The sequence below is a fragment of the Dermacentor silvarum genome, chromosome 7 (genome assembly GCF_013339745.2).
Source record: "Dermacentor silvarum isolate Dsil-2018 chromosome 7, BIME_Dsil_1.4, whole genome shotgun sequence".
Taxonomy (NCBI): Eukaryota; Metazoa; Arthropoda; class Arachnida; order Ixodida; family Ixodidae; genus Dermacentor; species Dermacentor silvarum.
The window spans coordinates 76,101,812-76,125,723 of record NC_051160.1 but is presented as its reverse complement, the minus strand read 5'-3'; positions in this window follow the sequence as shown (position 1 = coordinate 76,125,723).

The window sequence follows — 23,912 nt, the reverse complement described above, 5'->3', positions numbered from 1 at the left end:
AGTCTTATAAAGGCGATTCACTGCATAAAGGCAGTCTGCAGCCATGCGCTGCTCGATTCCAACACTTCTCCGCGCCATGTTTGACCTTGCGAGACTAACCTTGAGGGAATGAAGCGCGATAACTGAAGCATCGAACTAACATCAAAAAATTTGTTGGATGCAAACGCTGAAATGGGAGAAAGTATTCGTAGTGGACAGCAAACGAAACACACCCCAAATATATGCGTCCAGGTAATCTAGTTCCGAAGCGAAACTGTAAACGGGGTGCTCAAAAAACGCGCTTGGACTTCGAGATTGCACATGTACATGAAAGAAGAAGTAAGTAGGTGATTTACTGCTTATGTCACAGTCGCGTACATATTAAAATCACAAATGCTAGTAATTAGAGATGTAGTTATGAAAGTCAGACTAATTAAATTTTAAACAGAAAGCGTTAGGCGACTGATCTTAATTTAACACTTGAAGCGTGGCCTCCGAGGAGTTCTTAACCGGTTACAGAGATGCAAAACGCGTATAAGCGCTGCTAAATTACGCAGCGTAATGAACTCTGGCCAGTTTCCCCCAATCCGCCTTTTTTTTTCATTTTCGTGGGCTACCCTCTGGCCCATGCGCCACTGGCAACTTTTATGAAGGGTGTCGGATGTGCAGGGGCTTTCACGGGGTGAATTGTGCACGTGCATTAATGTTGAGCCAATGACGGTCGCATGTTTCCGGGGTCACGATTAATTATTGATAGCTCCACGAGGGCAGCATGCATGTCGGTTCTAGAAGCTACTTAGCACTCGCCTACTACCGGGTGAGAAGTCCAGAGCTTGATCTTGTGCTGGTAAAGAGCGGCCGATAAAGACAACCCGCCGACTTCACTGTGTCGACGCGGCTGCAGTAGAATTTGTAGTCGCTGAATTCAGCACGTTCAGTCATTATCTAGATATTTTGCAAAGTACCTTCAAGAAACCTTAGACCGCAGGTTTCCTCGTATGCTCACCGATTTAACGCATAGCGGTGCCTTTGTTTACCTCAGCATTTACGGCTACTGCTCGTCGTGTGCTTCAAATATAGTAAAAACCACGCCGCTCTGACATCGAATATTGGCAAGACGTTGCAAAACAGACATATATTCGCACATGAGCTACGTACGACTCGACTCTTGAGTCGAGTCGGCATGATGGCGGCCTTGTCAACAACGACGACCGGGAAACCATTGTGGCGGTTATTGCTGATTTTGATTTTGTTCCCGCATTTCGTTAACTTCATCACAATTACAGCTCGCGCTATCCATAAAGTATTGCTGGAGGAACTCTGAGTGCAAATAAGTACTCATTCTAGCAGGTCTATAGTTTTCTCGTGATAACGCGGATGCCAGTGCTGACACCGTTGGCAGCGGAGTGAGGCGGTTGTTTACGCTGCTGTACCCAAGGCCGCGTCACATTTTTCCGCTGGACGTAGGATGTTAACAGTGGATGTCACGAACTAGTTAATGTGTCAGCACGACAATAGATACAGGCTCGCCCATATACGGTAGTCGTGTTTCATGCAAGGAACTCGCCGGCGAGTTCGACTGGAAGCCTTGGGGAACGGTGAGGTACAGATGGTGAGATCATAGTGTCGCCGTTTCCCGCTTAGCGCAGATACAGCTTAGCGCAACGCGAATGTGCACCACGCGAGGCACAGTTACGCTATAGGCCGGCGAAAAGTGGACACTCTACAGCCTAGCATCACGGCGAAGGCAGCGTGACCGGCGACGACCGGCGCGCTTTGTTGCGGTCGGCACGGGGATAGGACGCGTGTTATGTCACGCCGGAGACGCTAGACTATGCCGCGCTAGATTGGCTGGCCGGAAGCGCCGGCAGCATGCTGGTCTACAGTTCGGGTGCAACCAAGAGAGTGCACCGAGCGTGCTGTGCTTTAACATTTTGAAAACAGAGTTGTAAACTTCGATCCTTTCTAGCATTTGTCCAATTTCCGGCAACTTTTGTAAGCAAGAAAATTGTAGCGTTAATAAAATATCGCCCCTCCAAACAGTCGAAAAAGATTGTAGATTACTTCTTGTCAAGCAGCATTCTTATGAAAACTTCTTCCATTGGGTGACGAACAAAATGATGTCTTCTTGTATTAGCATAAGCGTATGAGATCCCGGAAAAAGCATTGTATTCGGGCCGCTTCTTCTTATCTTTTTTCTTCTTTTTTTTAGGAAGGGGGGGGGGGGGGCAAGCTTAAAAGCACTGACATGCAACAAAGGAATACTGTGAGCGCTATTTGTGCATATCGTCGTCGTCATCTGTACATACGACTCATCATCATCTTTTGTCTCGTGCCGTGCTTCGTCTCTGACTCGGGCGACTGCTCGGAAATAAAGGCATCGCATCGGTCGACGTCTCACAAGTGGTGGAGCGTGCTTCGATTCCCACGTCCCCTTACTTTCCCGATTCCCCTGGAGCTCCGGTCCGGTCGTCGTTTGCTCTCGCCTACCAGGGTGGACGCCTCGGCCGTTGGGTACTGCGCTTACAGGAATATGACCACTGTCACGTATAGGTCCGTCAAACAACATCAAGATGCCGACACTTTGTCGCGCTGCCCGCTGTCCCCAAACGCCCATGCTTCACCTTCGGCATGCACGTCACCATCTAGCCACACGTCTCAGCACACGCCCAGTATCCCAGGACAGTCAGTTGCCTCAGTTGACTTTTGACCTCGTCTCACTCCAACGTACTAACCCATACTGCCGTACGCTGATCGACCGACTTACTAGCTTGGCACGACCCCTCAACAGTCGCTTAAGACGACAACTTTCGCGTTTTAAGCTTCAAGGTGGGGCGTTATTTCGGTCAATGTACCATCCTTCCGGTAACCGATGGGTACCAGTCATACCTCGCTCACTTCGACTCCAAGTATTAGAAGCATTTCCTGACGACGCGACGGCTGGCCACATGGGCTTTCATAAGACCTACGACCGCATCAAAACGCTTTGTTTCTGGCCGGGCCTTTCCACCTCTGTCGCCAAATACGTTGGATCCTGCGCGTCATGCCAACACAGAAAACGATCGACATCCCTTCCAGCCGGTCCTCTCCAGCCTCTACCATGCCCGTCCACTCCCTTCGAAATTGTGGGCATAGACTTGTACGGGCCCCTCCCACTCACGCCCGCTGGTCACCGCTGGATCGTTACCGCAGTGGATCATCTAACGCGGTACGTTGAGACAGCTGCTCTTCGCTCTGGTACTGCCTCCGAAGTCGCCGAGTTTTTCGTGCACAGTATCGTTTTGCGCCACGGCGCACCTCGTGTCCTCCTGAGTGACCGTGGCAAGACGTTCCTATCGCATGTCCTACGTGAAGTCCTCCAGGCCTCGGACACCACCCATAAGACCACATCATCGTACCATCCGCAAACAAATGGTTTTACGGAGCGTTTTCATCGAACTTTGTCTGACATGATGTCAATGTATGTTCGACCCGATCACACCAACTGGAACATCATCCTACCTTTTGTGACGTTTGCGTAAAATACTGCCGTCCAACGTACAACCAATTACAGTCCCTTCTTCCTTGTGTACGGTCGTGCGCCGTCTTTCGTCTTGGACACTACACTCCTTTCAGCACCTGCTGCTTCATTCGCGTCTCTTCCTGAAGAATTTGCTGCTCGCATCGCCCGCTGCCGTGAAATTGCCCGCGCCAACACCGCTACCATTCAGGACAAAAGGAAAATTCGCTATGATGCGACGCGTCGCGTTGCTTCGTTCCGCCCAGGCGACGAAGTTCTTTTGTGGACACCTGTTCGCGCACCGGGCCTCTGTGAAAAATTTCTCCACAGATATCTCAGCCCCTACACCGTTTTGCAACGAACTTCGGCCGTTAACTACCGCGTCACTCCTGTCAGCTCAGCTACTGACCGCCGCCGCCGCACTACGGAAATCGTTCACGTATCTCGCCTGAAACCCTACAAGCGCCGTACCTACCCTTTCTAGCTTGCAGTCTTGCTGACCGCTTTCCTGAAGGGGGGGAAGTTAGTGTGAGCGCATTTTGCGCATATCGTCGTCGTCATCTGTACAAACGACTCATCATCTTGCGTGAGCGCTATTTGTGCATATCGTCGTCGTCGTCTGTACATACGACTCATCATCATCTTTTGTCTCGTCTGGTGCTTCGTCTCTGACTCGGGCGACTGCTCGAAAATAAAGGCATCGCATCGGTCGACGTCTCACAATACGTTCATTTGATGTAAGTTTCGGTGGCATTTCCGTTTATTTTACTTGAGATATGTGCCAAACACGTAAAAGGGACTCCCCGCTTAATGTCACGTGTTATAGGCTGCTGAGTTGAAAGGAGAAGCATTGGATCTGGGTTAGCTTGCTGCTTTTTTGGTCCTCGAAGAGTAAACAAAAAAAGCCATCTTTTTTTTCTCCCTAAGAAGAGCACCTCTTTTCGAACTGTGATGCTTCTGACCTTTGAGAGACGTAAATTCATTCGTGACAGCTTTTTTTTTTCTTGAAGGTTAAGCCAGTACCGAAGACAACTGAGATGGAAGAGGTACTTTTGAGAAAAGGCAGCACAAAAGCGGAGGGAAGTCGCTTCTCGAGGACTCAAATACCGAGAGACTTGAAAGATTCGTTCGCAATCTTTTCTCGAAGGGCGACTGCATTTTTTCCGATAGGATGACGCAGACGACAAAACAGGGACCTGGTTTGGAATAGCTCGTCTTCCAATGTGGAAATGCGCAAGCAATTTATCGTCTGTTTTCTTGTAAACCAGGCTCTACCTCCTTCGTTTTGTTTACTGCACTATACTGTCACACAAAGGACAAACAAAATAAACTGACACACATTTGCGCAATATATGTGACACACATTGGGCACATGTGTGCCAGTTTCCTGTATTTGTCCTTTGTGTAACAGTATACCCCATGACAATATACACCTTGTCATAAAAACAACCACTAGTCGAAGCCTTATTGAAGTCAGGCCTCCGCTTTGAAGAAATATTAGTTGTTTATTTAATAACTTTAAGCGTGAGACATTTTACTTTTCCTGCTGCATCAAGTATCAGCATGCTTCGAAGGCAGCTGACCAGATTTTCGTTGTCCGTTATAACCGAACGAATATCCATTTTTCCAATTCATGTAGTATCCACAATATTTGGTTCAATCAAGGGAAATACTTCTAGTGGAATAGGCTTGACTCATGAGTATTCATAGATTGTCAATTCAGATTACTTTGTTTTTAGCAACGGCTGGTAGTTCTAACATAGAGAGGGAAAGAGAGAGAGAGAAATAGAAGAGATGGAAGTATGGGAGGTTAACGAGACGTACGTCCAGTTTGCTACCCTGCACTGGGGGAAGGGGGTATCGGGATGAAAAGAGAATAAAAGAGATCGAGAGAGCTCAGTTTCGCGCACATTTGAAGCTTCGCACCAAGTCTACGCACGGTCACCAAGACCTGTCGACTTGAGGTACTGTAACAATGCTTTCGTGGCTTTCTGTGCCATCGACGCCAAGGATCTTCATTTGCGAAAATGATCTAGAGTCGAGCCGCTTCAATTCTGCCCGGAGAGCTTCACGCTCGACGTCGAACTGAGGACAGAGACATAAGACGTGTTCAATCGTTTCTCTAAGGTTCGCTAACGTAAGCGAAATCATCTTCAGGTCGAAAATTTTATACACGTGATGACTATGACCGTGAGGACACCCCTGAATATGTTATGCGTGAGTGTCCTTGATACAGTGCCCAAAGACGATCACTCGCGACTGCGCTAGCTCGCGTTGGTCACAGACCATTGTCGGAACAGACCGTTTAAGAATGCCAACCTCACAAGCCATCGCAGAAGAGGGTTACGGACGCATTTCTAAAATTATTAGGCAAAACAAACCTTCATAAATAGCTCCAGCATAAGTCGGTGTTTGTCGTCATCATGTAACACTATTATCATGTGTCTGTGATCTCGGTCCGGATATTTTCCCCAATTTTCGTCCATCCCTCAATTCGTCGTTTTCAAGCGTAGGGTAGCACACCAAAGTGTTTCTCTGCTGATTAACCTCTCTGCCTTTCTCCTTTATTTTGCATTTCTCACTCTCTCTCTCTTCCATATTTACTCTAGATGTCACTGTATAACTGAAGAGCTTCATTACTATGTTTGTTCAGTTGACTAGTAATGCAATACAGGATCCGTTCCCACGCCATGGAGGCTGACGCCTTACCCAGAGCCCACCGTGAGATCGGGGCCGCAAGGTTGACCACTCGTCAAAAAAACGCGGATGCATTTCTTTTTATCTCACCGGTAACGGGACCAGTTTGCCGTGGCACCTTGGCATGCCTTAGGCCATTGTCCTGTCGCCGCGTCCGCAACAATAACGGGCGGCGGTGAACGCGTCCTTCAACGCGGAGTTCGGCGACACCCAAGGATACGCGATTGAACGTGCTTCAATGAACTTGTGATAGCGGTGCGAGCGTACCCGCACAGACGCCAGTCTTTAGAAGCCCGTCTCGCTCAACTTGATTTGGAATGCTTTAGTACAATAAAGCGCTGCTCGAAAAAAGGTTGGCAGATGTACGCCATTCTGGGGAGTTCATACATCTGAGACAGTCAAGTGTATAAGGGAGTTCTCCCCGCTTCGGAAGTACTAGGGGTCCGCTCTGGCACTGCCAGAAATCTATCCAGCCCTTTTCAAACGCTTCACTATGTACGAGGTGATTTCCTCGTTATACTCGAGACTTTTCAAGTACTTCGTTGTTTCCGCCGAGCTTCGTCCTGTTATAGTCTGCGTTATATCCTGCGAATGTTCTCGTACACTCTGCGCTGGCTCTATCGATGTCGGCCTCAGCCTGCGCATTCCAACAGCCTCGTAAGGATGCACCGCTGGCAGCTCTTTGCTTCACACTTGATATGGACCTCACCGTCGGCTTTCCCCGCTGCAGCCATACAGACTCCTAGCGTAGCTGCAACGTGGAAGCGGCAAAACGCGACGTGGGAAACAAAAATTACGGATTAGTGGCTGAAATAAACCGCGAAGAAAGTGGTCTATTTGAATGAGGTATACGCGAGGTAACTTCTTTTATTGCGATAGCAATTATATGGACACTCAAAAGCAGATTTATGCCGTCGGCGTCGCCGTCGCCGTCGCCGTCGCCGTGAGGTTCCGTATGACGTCATTTGGAGATGAAATCGTCGCCGCGCGCCGAACGCTGTATGTGCGAGTGAAAGGGCGCGAGGGGCGCGTCTTTCACGGGGAGTGAACGCATGGCGGAGAACAAACGCGCGTTCTGCGCCTTGCTCGCTTAAGGGCTGCAGAATTAGGCGTCTCGTTTCTCCTTTACAATCACCATATATGTAGAGCAAACGCGCCTTCTTCAGACGCGCGAGAGGCCGTGGGGGAGGGGGAAGGAAGGGACGCGACGTTTAGCTGCGGCACCAAGTGCCTATTTATATGAGAGGCTCCAGCAACAGTCACCAACGCCGCACGCATTTAGAGCTAACGCGGGCAAAACGCCGATGGCGTCGACAACAGTTCTGCGTGTTGTTGCTACCAAAGCCGCTCACATTACTTCGTATGACATTGCTGTGTTGCTATCGCATTCATTGCTTCGCCCTTAGGGCGAAACTGTGACATTTTTTTCATAATCGTAGATAATTATGTTTTAAAGCTAATTCGAGGCTCGGATGCAGGTTGCGTTGCTGGCTGTTTGATCAACATTTGATGGCGACCACGTCGCCGCCCACTGGCGTTCGCCGCAGGCAAAACGGTTCTAGAACTGACGGACTAAACCAGAAAATGAAGGACTAAACCAGAAAATCCCGAGCCCTGCGAAAGTGGATGTCCAGCGGAGCTGTGGAAAATCGCCACTACAGCTGCTGAGGGGGGTATTCTTTAGAAATACGAAATCATTATATGGCCCATGAAGCGAAAAATCCGGCGTTCACATACGGTGGTACCGAAATCCATGTGACCAAGTGGTGACGTCCCGTTTGACATGATGACGAAACGTGATTACGTCATCACCTCTAACGTCGTGGGATGACGTCATCACGCAAAAAGTCGCGTGATGACATCACGTCAACCGTTAGGTTACGTGACAATGGCATCCTCACGCCATGATATCACCCGATGACGGCATCGTGTCAAACGTGACGTCACGCAATGTCCACCGATGATGTCATGTGATGCCTCTTGGAGAAGCAGCACACTGTGCACTTTCCGCTTCGTTGCACTGTCTCCGGGATCGGTCCACATTTTTGTGTAAGGAAAGGTCGCGCAGGCGGACACGAAAAAGCCCGACTAAAAAAAGGATAACAGTTTCGTTGTAAAACGAAATAAACGTAGAATGCAGCAGTTCCGGAGCGAATTTTTAAAGCTGTTTGTCACGACAGGGCAATTTTAGGCGATAATAGCTAGGATGCGTTTGATATAATAACAAGAAATCATTCATAGAGAACCCATACGCCCAAAAAGTCACAAGGTTTTAGCGGCGAAGCTGTTCTTAGTCGACCCTTCACCGTCTGTCCGGCGTCACGCAGGCCACGTGACCAGGAGAGGATGAGATCCGTGCCGGACCGGGGCAGGTCACGTGACCGCAGCAGAGGAGGAGGTGCGTGCTGGGGGAGTAGGCGACCAATGAGACGCCACGCTGGGCGCGAGGAGGAGAGGCGAAAAGGGAAGGTGTTTCTGTGCGGCGTGGCCTTTCGGATAACGCGCAACGCGTTGAGCTGCGTGACTACAGCCGATGCCTCTGGCTGCGGCTCGGCAGGTTTCGGCGAGAGAACTGGACACTCGTCGAGTAGTGTCAGAAGTCGCTGCCTCTTCTCGCCTCGCAGCGTTTCAATATAACTTCCTGTTGTAGATCTGTGTTTACTTGTGTTTGCGCAATTGCATCACGTGCAACACATGCACACGTAACACTCGGTGTAACTAACACATCTTCGCTATTCGACCATCTGCACAGAGTGGAAGGAGCGTCAGATTTTTTTAACAGAAGTTAGTTGGCGTTACTCGGTAACCTATATAATGGCTTCCGCAACCGTGCGCCATTCTGAGCAAATATCGTTCCAACGGGCTCGAAAGAGGTTCAAGAAAAAAAACACTGTCTAGCAACCTCGTAAGGAGCATACGTCTTTTATCTCAAATTTCTGATCAATCAAGACTTTTCCTGCAGTAAAGTCAGACGCATCCTGTAAAACGTGCTCAGATTCGTCATTACGACCCAGTAGTGTTGCTTATGAGCCGCGTTTTCATGATTGCGACAGTACAGCATCGCAATTCCTAGCGCACTATGCGTCTCATACACCCGGTTTACTTTAATGAAAATTGCAATTTATAGCATCTGGCTAACCTCCCTGCCTTCCTCGCCATCTCTCGCTCTCTCGCAATTTAGCCCGAAAGCAGAAGCATTGAACGCAATAGCGAGATTCTGCGTTGAGCCCAAGCTGCTCGGGCGGTGTTCTAACAATACGATAGGCGACATGACGACTCGACGCAGAAAAGAAGGCAACTGCTGCGACGACCGGGCGCCTAACAGCGCTTGGCGTGATCAGGAGCGCCGCTAGTGGCCTTGCAGGCATCACGTCTCGATGGGACACCAGATGAGACCGGAGAAAAACAATAGGCGTTCGTAGCTGGACGTTCGCGGTCCACTCGGTTCAGACCACTGTATGCACCGCAGTGTGGTTAGCACAGGGGAAGTGTTCTCAGCCACCTCATTTCACTTTTTTCGTTTCTTTCATTTCTACGCTTCTTTCGTTTGCGCTTGTCTATGGGTGAAGGCAACTTTGCGTTCACCCATAAAGATCACGTACTCGTGACGCCTGCGGCAGAAAGGATGTTCCACATCCGCCCCCTAGGTTTGTGGGTGGTGGAGCTGGCTAACACTCCCAGGGTTAGTTCTAGTTGTAAAAATATAGAATACCCCAGAAAGTGGTTGGGGTATTCTATATGTATGGGTAGCTCAATGGTAAGAGCATCGCACGCTGAATGCGAAGACGTGGGATCATTCCCCACCTACGGACAGTTGTTTTTTCATCCATTTTCATTTCCATTAATTTATCATTTCTTTAATTCAATTAGTTAGTACAAGTAATTTCCCCTCTGTTGTCGTTCATGTGATTGTTTGATGCCTTCTGATGATATGGATATACGTGTATGTTACCGTGCCTCTTTTGCCCAAAGTTAGTCCGGAGCCTTCGTCTCCGGCGTCCCCCATGAACTGGTGTTGCCTTGGGCCACCCTAATTCTCCTGAGATATCTTTGTGCGATCGAATAGAAAGGTCGGCGCAAGGTTCATTATCTCGCGGAACATCCATGCCGCTTCAGTAGCCCCTCAAGCCAAGGTATCGAAGCCGAGTAAATCGTAGCTTGACCGAGCAATGCGTAACATGCCAGCAGACGTGGCGCCGCGTTCTGGCGAGGAAATTGCTACGAGACCAGATTCTTAGCTTTAATAGCCCACTCAGGACGCGATACTCTATTTTGAGATTCTTTATTTGCTCAGTAGAGAGCGAACGTCTGGACGAGTCAGCTGTTGAGACTGATACTTTCACCGCCGAACATGTAACAGTTGAGTTGAGAGAGAGCAACGAATGGCGTGCTATAAGCTTCCAATTGATGTGGTGTTGAAATGTACGCAGACCCAAATAATGCTCCGTAATTTGACTACACAGCGAAAGATGACGCAACTGAGTATATACACGCAATCGAGCCTCAGTGTGCCGTATACCAATAACAACACAAAAAGCCGCATTGCGCCCCTTTTAAAGATGACAGACGCGACAGGGCATGTAATCAATTCCTTTTTATGTGGTAAGCATAGAGGAGATGCGCTCATGCAAATTACCCTCAGACGATGCATGTCTAGTGCTTTTGTAATATTCTGGTGAGGTTTTAATGCTTATGTAGAACGACCGTCTGTTCAAATCATATCGACAGTGTCGTAGTAGCAAACAGTAAAAAGAGCTCATCGCAAAAATCCAAGTAGAGGAATACCTGCTGCAGTCAAAGGGGGCATCAAGTTCGTAAGTTCTATATGTGATAAACAATGAAGCAATAAAGAATAGACCTCTAATAGACAATACAGCAACTGAAGGTGTACTTAAATTATTATCAGTGCGTATACTATACAAATAAAGGAGCAAGCAACATGAAAAAAAAAGTCCTGGTTATTGCAGTTTCGTGCAATGCAGTGCCTCTCCCCTTCAATGGTGCACCTCAGGGTCAAGGGTAGCGTTCCAAAGGTCAGCGCCGGACACACAGGTACATAAAGGGAAAGCTGGAATTGCACGAGTCAAACCCAGCAACAACCGTAAAACAGTACAGTGACACTTTTGCAGCCTTCCGCCGTGACAATGTGGCTAGTGACATCGCCACCGCCCGATCCTCTCTCTCTATTTTTCTTTTCTTCCCATCAAATCGAGGCCCACAGGCCCGCCTCTATAGTTAGCCGCCTGCCGAGACGTAACCAACGGTAACCTTCCAACTATTGGCAGGCCCAAGACAATCTCGCGACGCGTATTTGTGTGGGGCAACGAATGGCAGGTTCATTCAAAAGGGACAGTCGACCGTTAAAAGCGTTCGTAAACGTTGCTCCAATACTTTGCGGGTACATCGCGACACGGACCTTTGCGCAACACCTGGGGGTCGAGCCACACATTCCGCCTCCATCGCCACGGGCGGGGCGCTAACAACCCACCACGGCAAATTACGTATCCACCGACTCCCTCTATCGCTTCAAACGCTCGCGCCTCGTTTTTTTTTCTGCAACCCCACCTATTGCGCGCCCGCTTCTCGTTTTCATTCTCGTGTAACCTTATTCTGCATGCGCACCGGGAGTGGATGGCCAGTGAAGGGGAATGGACCGTAAGTGACAAGAGATGCCCGTATAACGAAGACAGGCTTCGCTTGTGTGTGTGGAATAGAAAGTAAACTCGTATTGCTGCCGGGAAAGTGCAGAGACTTGTGCTAGAGGCTATAAACCAGCTGAAGGTGAAAGAGTAGGTTGACACTCGGCCTTGTGCCCAATGAGAGTCGGCGTGTGTGTACGGCAAAGGCGCGCGGCGTGCATGAAGCAACGAAGGAGAATTCTATAACGCCTATACGGCGGTATGCGTTCGAAGCTGATGCCGCGGGTCGTGTATACAGGAGACCTCGGTGCCGGCTGAATTTTTAATTTCTCCTCGGCGCCGGAAACGCATCGCGTGGCCTGAGCATGTGGCCACAGCGATTCAATTATGAGACCTGCGAAGCGGTTTCATGGGTCACTCGACCATGGTTCGACGTCGGCTATGAATGAAGGAGTACTGATTAAAGTTTTCCTTTATTTTCTCGGACAACGTGCAAAATGCACAAGTTGAGCTGATTTAGTAATTGATGCATCTAATTAAGGGAGAGTACACTGTCTGACTGTTTCACAAATTGAATAAACGGTTGATGCAGTCTGAATAGGTCAGTATTATTCAAATGTTCTTTTTTTTCTCAAAATGCTCTGGTAGGAAATAGGCAACGGAAATACTTTAATCAAGGAAACAAATAAGACAGGTGAGCCTTCCAAAGAAGCGGAAAGCGTAAAGCTACGGAACATAAAATATAAATTATATAAATGTGATAGATAGATCAGAACTAGAATAATTTTTTTTTACTGATGAAGGTCAATAGACATAGACACCGAGGAAGGCTGTAGCGAAGGGTTTCGGGCCTACAGTGACTGCCTTCGTATTTTTGGAAGATGTATCAACGAGAACAAAAAGACAGAGGTACACAAGCTTAAGAACAGACTATCGAACGAGAGAGCTGGGAGAATGCCGAAATTTTACTTATCTATAAGAAGGGAGACGTTAAAGAATTGAATAATTATAAGTGCATTAGCTTGCTTTCAGTATTGTATAAGGTATTCAGCAGGATAATCTACAAACAAATACGGGCAACACTTGACTTCATTCAACCGAGAGAACAGGCTGGCTCAGGAAGGGATATTCTACAATGGATCACGTCCAGGTCATCAATAAGATAATTCAGAAATCTGCGGAGTACAATTAACCTCTCTATATGGATTTCATAGATTATGAAAATGCATTTGATTCGGTAAAGATACCAGCAGTCATAGAGCCATTGTGCAATCAAGGAGTACAGGAGGCATACTGGAATACCTTGGGAAACATGTAGAGACATTCCACAGCTACCTTGTTTCTCCTTAAGAAAAGTTGGAAATTACCTATCAAGGAAGGCGTCAGGCAAGGAGACACCATCTCTCCATTGCTATCCACTGCATGCTTAGAAGTACTCAATCTATTCGACTGGAAAGGCTTACGAGTGGCGATCAGCGGCGAATATTTGAACTGTTTGCAGGTTGGATATGACATTTACCTGTTCGGCAACATTGTGGATGAATCGCAACAAATGATTGAATAGATTAATCGCGGAATTGTAAGAGTGGGGTTGAAGATTATTTTGCAGGAGACAAATATAATGTTCAATATCCTGACAAGGGAACAATAATTCAGGATCGCCAGTCATCCTCTACAGTCTGTAAAGGAGTATGTTTATCTAGGTCAGTTAGTCACAGGGGACCTTGATCATGATAAGTAAATTTACACAACAATAAAAATGGGTTGTAGCGCCTCTGGCAGGCATTATCAAATCGCGACTGGGAGCTTACTACTGTCGTTGAAACGAAAAGTATACAATTATTTCATTCCACCGGTGCTAACATATGGAACAAAAACGTAGATTAACAAAGAAGTCCGAGAACAAGTTAAGGACCGCGCAATGTGCGATGGAACAAAGAATGTTAGGCATAACCTTAAGAGACAGGAAGAAAGCGGTGGGTATCAGAGAGCTAACGGGGATAGCCGATGTTCTAGTTGACATATTAAAGAGAAAGACGGAGCTGGGCAGGCCATGTAAGGGGTAGGGTAGATAAGCGGTAGACCATTAGAGTTACAGAATGGGTACCTAGAGAAAGGAAGCGCAGTCGAGGACGGCAGAAAACTAGGTGGGGTGACGAAGTTAGAAAATTTTCAGGCGCAGGTTGGAATGAGCTGCCCTCAAGACAGGGGTAACTGGAGTTCACAGGGAGAGGACTTCGTCCTGCAGTGGAGATATATAAAGAAAGAAAGAAAAAATCATGATGATGATCTCAAAGAAATATCAATACATGGTAATAATAATTTTAGGCATATATATTACAAAAGAGGCGCAACTCTTCTGCAGAAGTAGTAGTCGATAAGCGTACGGAAACATAACGGGCAAAGAAAAAGACAACTAAAGACAAGCGATGAACCAAAAAAGAAAGAAAGAAAGAATGTGCTCATTGCTTGCGCTGTTTCCGTGATCCATCGAGCTTTCCGAGCAGCCTCACCTCCGCAGAGAAGAATTGCTCTGAGTGCGGATGGGAAAGGAGGATATCGAGATATACAGAACATCTAGACAGATACGAAGCGTTGGCACGCGCTGGGGCGACGGACAAGAAAATGTGTCCGGCAACGCGCCCTGTACGGAACAACTTATGGAGTTCCGAATCAATGCTGCGTTCCTTGGCACCACTCCCCTCCTTTAGAGCCCCCCCCCCCCCCCCCCCCATCCCTTTCCCCTGCATAAGCCCACGCTATGCATACGGTACACTTTCCGCTCGCATCTCCCGACCTTCCACAAAGTCCACCCAACACTGGCTCGCAATACATGGTCTCACACAAAGCGCTGCATACGTAAGAAGGGCATAGCATGACGCGTACAAACAACGTACATAAATGGGCCAGACGCAGTGAAAAAAATTATATATATATATATATATATATATATATATATATATATATATATATATATATGCACGCAATGCCCTTTCGAGGGCCTTAAGGGGTGTTGTGAAATAAAAAAAAATATCGTGTAGGCAGCAGCGTGTCCACAGAACCGGCTGTCTGGCCGCGAATTAGGCCAATGACAGCCTTCCGTTTTCTCCTCTATGGGCGTATATTATCACCTCGCACGCCGTCTGTGGAGACCGGTGACTGGTATGGGGCCGGCTGGATAATTTCGGTCTACGCCACACCTCGGTCAAGAAATACGAGTGTCTTGCCTAAACGCGTTAGACGTTTATAGATGGAGCGCCATTATGTAGAAGTATAGTGTCGTCACTACCCACTCCAACGCGGCAATTAGTTTCATTACGGTTGGCAGGCGAGTATTTTCTGAACAAATCACACGACGTTGCGTCAATTCTTTTGCGAGGGGAGACTTATTTGGAATATTTTTCGTTCTTATTCACAGTCAACGTTTTAATTAATGCGTCGCGTAACGAGGAACAACGAACTAAACATTAAGTATTTTAACACCATCATGGGTGTATACGAAGGGTGCTTAGTTTGTCACATGAGTAAACACTCGACGTGCTGCCAGAGACGACGAAAATGCGTAAAGTAAGCTTTAATAGTTATCGCTATTGAACTCTCATGTAAGCCATTTCTGCGCGTGCCTTGTGTTTAGAATTTTATTGCACAGTTTTTCAACTACGGATTCTCTCATCGCAAGTGTAGTTTTAACTCGGCGTCCTGTACCATGAAATAATTTTGTAGCCTCAACCGGAAGTTTTAGCACGGGGGCTGCTATCTAAAAAAATGCATGGAAACGGAGAAATCGCTTTCCTCGGATACCGTTCGACCGAATTAGATGACTATTTGTTGATTTTAAAGAAAAGGATGAAATGCACAAACTGCAGCAAGTGGACGTTTGATTTAAAATATCAACGTTTCTTTAAATGAAATTTTGGAAAGTTGAGAAATGAACACAAAAGGTGTTACGCATGCCAAGCGTGCGACACTGTATTGCCATTTTCATGACAAAACCGGAGCGTACAGGGGTACCTTATCTGCGCCAAGTACTGTCAAGTACACTTGGCTGGCCAGAAGATCGAAGTATTGCGCCGTGAACTCGCTTGTTCTATATTAAACCCTCCAAGGTTGGTTTTGGCCTACCACTGTGTCTCAGGCTATCGTGACAGCTTGAAAATGGACCAGTAAGCACATTGCGCTAATTTATGAATTAGTAAACTGTGGAAGAGTAGCGGCGAAATTTCGATGGTGCAGAATGCACTAACGCCCGTCTACTTGGAATGCACGTAAAGGAACCCTATCTGCTCAAAATTGATCCGACGTTCTGCACTACGGCGCGTGCCTTATAATCAGATGGTCGTTCGTGCTGGTAAAACTGAGAAATTTAATTATTTTAAACTGTAGAAGAAAAAAAGCTTGGCGGATTGGCGGTCCCACCTCACACTAGCAAAGTTGTTCAACAAAAAAGAGAATAGATAGAAAGAGATAGAAAAAAAGCACGGTGCGAGATACAAGTATAAGACCTACGGTGTTTGGTCAGCAGTATTCTGACGACCGAACGTCGTAGGTCTTAAAATTGTATCTTGCACCGTATTCTCTAAAACACATTTTTTTTCGTTGAAGAGTTTGGCTTACTTTAGGTGGGACACCCTATAGATAAACATGGTAATTGAGTGAGGCGAACATATATAAAAATGGGAGAGGAAGTGCACAGGACGAATGCTGGCTGGGATTGGTAAATCATCGGAATTTTTCGATTGCGTAATCGATAACACAAACAAACCACATATGATAAATACTACCTTGTTGTTCGAGGCACAAGGTTGCTGTCGGGAAGCTTCTATTTTAACTAATAAAAAAAGAAAGCTGCAATATTGTATTTCGACTAATTCATTACCTCCGATCTACGCTGTGATGTCTAACGATGCGAGTTCTTCTGTTGTTGCATGTGCAGATATTCTACGAAATTTCAAACCGCTACCCAGAACTATGTGATTATATGCCATGTAGGCTATATTAATTAGCACCCAACTCACCTCTACTAATAACTATTCACCCTTAGACCAGGCAGGCCTTAGGCTGCGGGCTTACACCGACTTCATTGTTGACGTTAATTAGCGTGTGTACATCCATCTCTTTGAAGCGCCAACACACATAGCCCAGGTTTACCGCTAAACTCTGGCGTATATATATTATTTCTGTAAATTGTTGCCACCGAACTGCAATTAACCACATGTCATGGTAGTATTGAAAAATAAGGTTTGCAGTTTATTGCAACATACCTGTAATTCCTTATTTGATTATTTGTTCGAGATATTACCTTTTAACTATAGCTACGGACACTACAAATTAACGTTTAGTTTTAGTGAGAATTGACCGGAGTTCCACCTTTCCATATTAATCCCAGGAGCTTCCGTGAATCACGTGTACATGATGTGCAGTTTGTGTGTTCAGTGTAAACGATTCCAATTTGAGGCTTAGATATATTGAGTACAATTCTGTTTATTTCGTGAGATCAAGAAACACAAGAAAGGTGTCAGAAGACGCATATTGACATAACGCCGAGGGCCCAATTCCGTGTTCGTGCAATAATGTTGTGCACCCCCCCCCCCCCCCCCCCAGTGCAAGACACTATAAAAAAACCAAATTACGGTATCGTGATACGTACCTTATTATCTACTATGAAATCCTCAAAAAATACATCTTGAAGGAATTATGTGTTATAGTTGCATGAGAAGTAATTCTTTTGGAAATCACAATACTTTTCAAAGACGAAAGGCGATTGTTACTGCACCGTGCTATGAAATCCACATAAATTTAGAACTGCAGAATTGCCGAAGTGCTTCTACCAGCTACCCCGCCTGTATTGCGAATCAATGGGGTCAGCCTTAGCAAGTACATCAGATCTGCAAGTTCAATGAAAGCGTAATGCTTATTTCTCAAACACACCAATGAATCGTCGTCATATCGCTCAGCGCTCCTTCTGTCTCGTCTTTCTCATCCCGTTTTTCTCGTGCTGTTATTTCACCGCGAATGAGTATACCAACAGGCTCAGGTTCAGGCAATTGTAGAATATTATACAACGTCGGACTGAATGCTCTCCGTTCCGCGAAAGCGCACAACCAGTTTGCAGTGTTCCACATGTCTTGCCAAACAGCCTGCTCTTTTCAGGGCACGAAATCAGCGCCCTAGAATAACACGGGGGACCACTCGCTCGAATGCTTTTTAAGTGTGCAGGCAACTGTCGATTGTCAAAGGGGTCAGCATGTGAGAAATAGTACTTTACGAACAGAACTGCTTTTCAATTTCAACTTCAGGCACACGCCTGCTCATTACTGTCATTAGATTCCTTTTTTTATTGTTACTTTCTGATTATGGTTGCAAGGATCGAAACGCTCCCTGTGTATTTACGTGCTGATACGCGCACGTAGGCCACCGTTCATTTAGCGCACGGCAATTCACATTCGGCGTTGATTGTGGGGCACGCTCTATGACGAGGAACTCGGCGGGGACGCGAGACGACGCAATCGGTCACCCGGTAATCGCCCCTTGATTACGGCCTCTACAGCAGCTATTGCCCGGGGGGACAGCCAGCGGCCATCAATTAGCCGAACGGCAGCTGCCTTGCTGTGGCGGCAACGTTTCAACACTACGCTGATTGGCACTGATTGGAAGAGTGCGCCTTCCGGCGGTTGTTTTTCTGTCGTCTCCAGCGCGTTAATTCGCTGAAGTACGGAGGCCCTGTCGAAAATAACGAGCAGCATTTAGCTTTGCAACTTGTCTCTTAGAACAGTTGACAGCGAAACTGTGTTAATTTTGTCGCAAGCCCGATCGCTTCTTTTAGCCCCATGGAAGCTTCAGAATTCTAGCTTCTGGAACACTGCTTAAAGGGATACTGGCACGATGTACCGGACTATTCATTTCTCGCGTTAAATGGATGTCTTAGACCTCTAAACACTAGAAAAACAAAAATTGTGACCAGCCTCAAAGCCCTGTGACCATATTTAATATAATAGCTTTTCTCCTGCCAGTTTCGGTTTCATTTTCCACGAGGATATTGTGTAGTGGCGTTTCGGCTCATCATGCGGTCACGTGGGAGCAGGCCGCCTCGCACGCTGATTCTCGTTGTAGCAACATGATGGGTGACCGAGCGAGTGTTAGTACGTCGGAATGACCTGCTCTCACGTGACCCCATAATATTCGTGACATCATGACACAGTATTCTCCTGGAAAACGAAAGCGAAACTGGCTAGAGAAAAACTATTAGAATAAGTTGTTTACGGCACTCTGAGGGTTAATTGTCACTATATTTCCTAGAGTTTACAGCTCTAGGGCCTTCATTTAACGCGAAAGAAATCAATAGGTAAACAACTCATGTTCGTACCTTTTAAGGTGTGTCACGGTAGTGACGTAGTAAAAGAAGGCTAATTTTGTCTGGTAAGTAACAGCGCACAGGACAGGTCAAACAAAATTAACAAACGAAGCGCGTACCAACCGTCAACGAAATAATATTGCGCAGAAGTGTTCAAAATTAAGCTCTATGGTTTTCTTAAAATTAGGCACTGGGAGGCTCACGAAGACCACCTGTGCAAATAAGTTATGTGGCCAGCGGGACACAAAGTGAGATGATAATTATCGCTCTCAGCAGCCGAATTAACTAAAATTGAATAATCAACTTTTTATTGACGGCAGGAAGTGTGTATGTTTGTACTGAAAAGTTAGAAGCAGTCGTGTTCCTGCACAGTTTCACTTGAAGGAATTCTTCTAGCCTGTCTGAGCTCAGAGATATCCGACTCCAAATTTCAATTGTCGTTCGCATGATCACGCGTGCAAGAGAGGGAGGATCGGCGCAAAGCTCCTCCCTGATGTGACGCGGCTGTTGCGTGCTGCGTTTAGTCTGACAACCGGGTGGAGGAATAGGCAAAATAACTGTTCCCCTCCCCCTCTCGGCTGGCGAAATCAAGATATGACAGCGCGGTGGGCCGTACGCAGTACGCATGATCCTGTTAAACGTGATAACAGGAGACCATTTTTCGGCACACTTTTGTATTACTTGAGATCGCACCGGGACATGATATTGCGAACGCGTTAGCTTCACTGTCATCTACTAGAGTGTTTCTGGAATAGCGGCGCCTCTGTACGGACCAGTTCAACCAACTCGGCCAACTAACCGTACTATTGCAGACGGTGTAGCCTATCTCCCTTCCTTGATGATCGACATGTTCATCCGAGTCTTGCTGACCAGAATAAAACGTTTACATCGAAGCTGTTATAGGCAAGGTTCCAGGAGATCGCACCTGGCAACAACCGGAAGTAGATGAACAATTTCAGACACGTCGCGCCACCTTGTGGCGTCGTATGAAAACGTCGGAATGGCGGCATTTTTAAACTTCAGGATCGTAAAAAACTGCTTGCTTGCTTGCTTGCTTGCATTGCTTGCTTGACCCGCGCGAGAACGGCAGAGCCTTATTTCTACTATTGAACGAGTTACTAAAAGACCAATATCTTAGGAGATTGTATTAGGTCCTTGGCCTGACGCCAATAGCGCAGCTGTGGTCATTGGAGCGACTATAGCCTTCCTTCAATCCACTGGACTCGACGCACGACTCTAGAATGACCCCAACGTGATGGACATGTATATACGCACCTCCTTATCTTATCATCATCATTCATAGCTATTTCCCTCCCCCCACCCTTCTCCAGTGTAGAGTAGCAGGCCAGAGTAAACACTGTGGCTGACCTCTCTGCCTTTCTTCAAATAAAGCTCCCTCTCTCTTTCTGACCCGCGCACCACCTGAATTGTCGCGTGAGCGTTGCTTGCTTACTCATGGAAGACCATGACGACGGTGACCTGCACACCATCAGAATTGTTGCGTGAGTCTTTGCATATAGGTAAGACACAATGTCGGGTCGGTGTAGAAAGAAAGTAGTTAGTAGTAAGCGTACGATTTCGCTTCGACGACACGGTTTTCGCTCAAGGACGTTGAAGGTCGACGGAACGACGAGACATACAAGGCTTTCGCCTTCACCTGTGATGCATACCCGCATTGGATATGGGGGTATGAGCCAGGGGCAAGACAGAAAGAAAAAAATAAAGAAGGATGGAAGGAAAGACAGAAGATATAAATATATATATATATATATATATATATATATATACTATATAGTATATAGTATAGTATATACTGTACAATATATATATATTGATATGTATATATATATATCAGTGAAGTAAAGAGTAACTGGAGCCGGCACAGAAGTAGTTCAAAAAATAGAAGCACGTAGGAAAAACATAACAAGACTTTACTAAAAGTCTTGTAAAGTCTTGTTATGTTTTTCCTACGTGCTTCTATTTTTTTAACTATATATAGAAATCACGTGTGACTCATACAAATGTGTTGCGCCTTTTCAAACATTTAGCATAACCACCAAATTAAAGAAAATGAATATAATTTAACAAAACCAACAGCTTCGCTGGTCTTACATCTTCACATAGTGGAAGGGGCCGGAATTTTTCGGGTGCATCCTTTCGCCGCAACCGATTTAAGCACTTCCGTTGACTGGCATGAATGCTTTTTCGATGCCTGGCCTTCACCGCTCATTTTGCAAGCAGCATGTTATCCTTCAGATGCAGGCTGGCTCTGCGGAGGTTACGGACGAGTCGGCAGAGCGCTGTTCTAGAAACCGAATAATTGAGTAACTGGATTTCACGAAGCACTTTAGCTTTGCCTTTTGTTTTTACATTTATTAGCTACCTACCCGCATCATTACAATAAATCGGAACGGTAGCCTGGTGACGTCACAGGCAGACAATTTCTGAGCAAGATGAAAATAATGTGTAGGGATTAACGTCGCGAAACCGCAAAGTGGGTTGTGGGGAACGTCGTAGTGATGAGGTGCATGTTAATTTCCTATACCTGTGGTTCTTTACTGTGTGCTGGCCCATGAGTGGTTAATTCTTTCTTTTCCTTTCGTTTTTTTTTTTGTGTGTGGGGGGGGGGGGGAGGCGGTGGAGGAGGCCATTCCGCTTTTGTTAAATTACTGCCGCCGCCCTCGGGATTCGAACCCAAGACCTCGTGCTCTCCATAGAAGGTCGCCAACCACACAGCCACTGCGGCGAGTACTGCCTTTGGAAGACGGTGGGGAATAGTATAGTTAATGGTTTCGCTAATACATAGATGTTGCCACGTAAAATAACTCCGAGCAACAAAAAAAGAAAGAAAAAAAAAAGAGATAGGCCAAGTTCCTGAAGTGAAAGGAAACAGCTGCATGGCGGTGCTTGTCGCCATCACTTGTGGACCTTTATACTTATCTCCCTGTACGAGTATGTTGTAATCTTCAAGCGAATCTTCTTATACGGCCCTGATTTTGGTGGCGTTCGTGTATGCAAAACACTATCACCATCAGCATTGGCTCGAGCGTGGTCGTCTTCCGCAGCTGGCTCGTTGGCGCCCCTGGGTTTGCGCTCGCGCTCGGCACTGGCTGGTGCCACTGCTCCCGCCTTCGTCGTCGTCTTCTTCCACAGCTACCTGCGTTGCCTCTCATCATTCCAGCGTAGAATTTCACTTCTCTTCTGTCGTCGCAATGGGGACAAAATTATGGGATTTTACGCACCAAAACCACGATCTGATTATGAGGCACGCCGTAGTGGGGGACTCCGGAAATTTGGACCACCTGGGGTTCTTTAACGTGCATCTAAATCTAAGTACACGGGTGTTTTCGCATTTCACCCCCATCGAAATGTGGCCGCTGTGGCCGGGATTCGATCCCGCGACCTCGTGCTCAGCAGCCCAACACCATAGCCACTGAGCAACCACGGCGGTGAGGGCGCGTTAAGGGGGGTATGAGCCATTGATTAAGGGAGTATGAGCCATTCATTGTCTTACGTAACGGACAGATTTAATTTTGAAGCAAATTAATTTCGCAGAATCACAAGCGGCAATGGCGGGCCGATGCTGCCAACCACGCTGTCGACCAAACTCTAGACGTCGAGCGCAAGCGACGACGGTGGACTGCGGGCATACCGCCAGTGACGTCGTTCTCTCTGTCGCTGCCGTCGAATCATGGTTAGTTCAGGCGCACCCAGAACAAGCTTCGCTTACCCCCATTTCCGGGTTGGGGAAGAGTTGTCAATTTTTTATTTGATTCCCACTTAAACTTATCTTTGTGTTCGCCGTCATAGCCACATTCGGAACTTATATAAGAAACCTAGAAGCACACTCGAAGTGATTACGCAAATAGACAAAAAAAAAAAAAAGAACAACAACAAAGAACCATAAAAGGTAAGCCACGGTGCGATACGACAGTTTACACCCGTTTCCACAGCACAGCGTAAAGCTCTAAGTGTGCGTCAAGTTTAAAATACGGCACACCGCATAAAACACGCTTGCAATTACGTGCTTAAGTGCCGGAAATGCATCAAGCGGAGCAGCAGCCATACATCACGCGTGGCCTCCTCATACGAGACCACGCGTGTTTTAACTGCGTGCTAAACATTGCCGCAGAGCTCTTGGGACATGCGGTACCTTCGCTCGAGGTATTTCGTTAATACTGGGTGATACGGGCTTAATTGCAGAGCACAGAACAACGAAGGAAGTGGTGCCTCTTGTTGAGTTCAAGGTAAGGGCAAGAGCAAGAAAGAAAGAAGAGGAAAAGAAAAACGATAAAGAAAGAAAGAAAGAAATAACAGAGAAAAAGAATGGAAGGAAAGTAAGTTTATGGGCATGAGAAGAGTGAAGCGACATGTTTTCTTGAGTAAACAACATTCCTCCCGGTCGTGCTCCCATGACTGTGAGCTCGCTAAGCATCCTATATATGCAGTCGACGGAGGAGATAATGGGCAAACCTTTTGTTATTTTATTTACTTCTCTATTTCACTATCCGGTTTACTACCTTGTTTACAAGCCGATGACAAATTTGTCAGGGCTGAAACGGGGACATGTTCCACTATAACCGCAAAATTTGTTACCATAAACAACGTTCTCTAAACTCGCTCTGTTGGCTGTAAGGTAAAGTGTGCTTACTAGATGTCTAAGCAAGTGTAAGTACTAACGCAGCTCTGTTCCTTGTTAATTAATATTAATTGCTTTCTCTTTAGCGTCTAAATAATTCAATTCGCG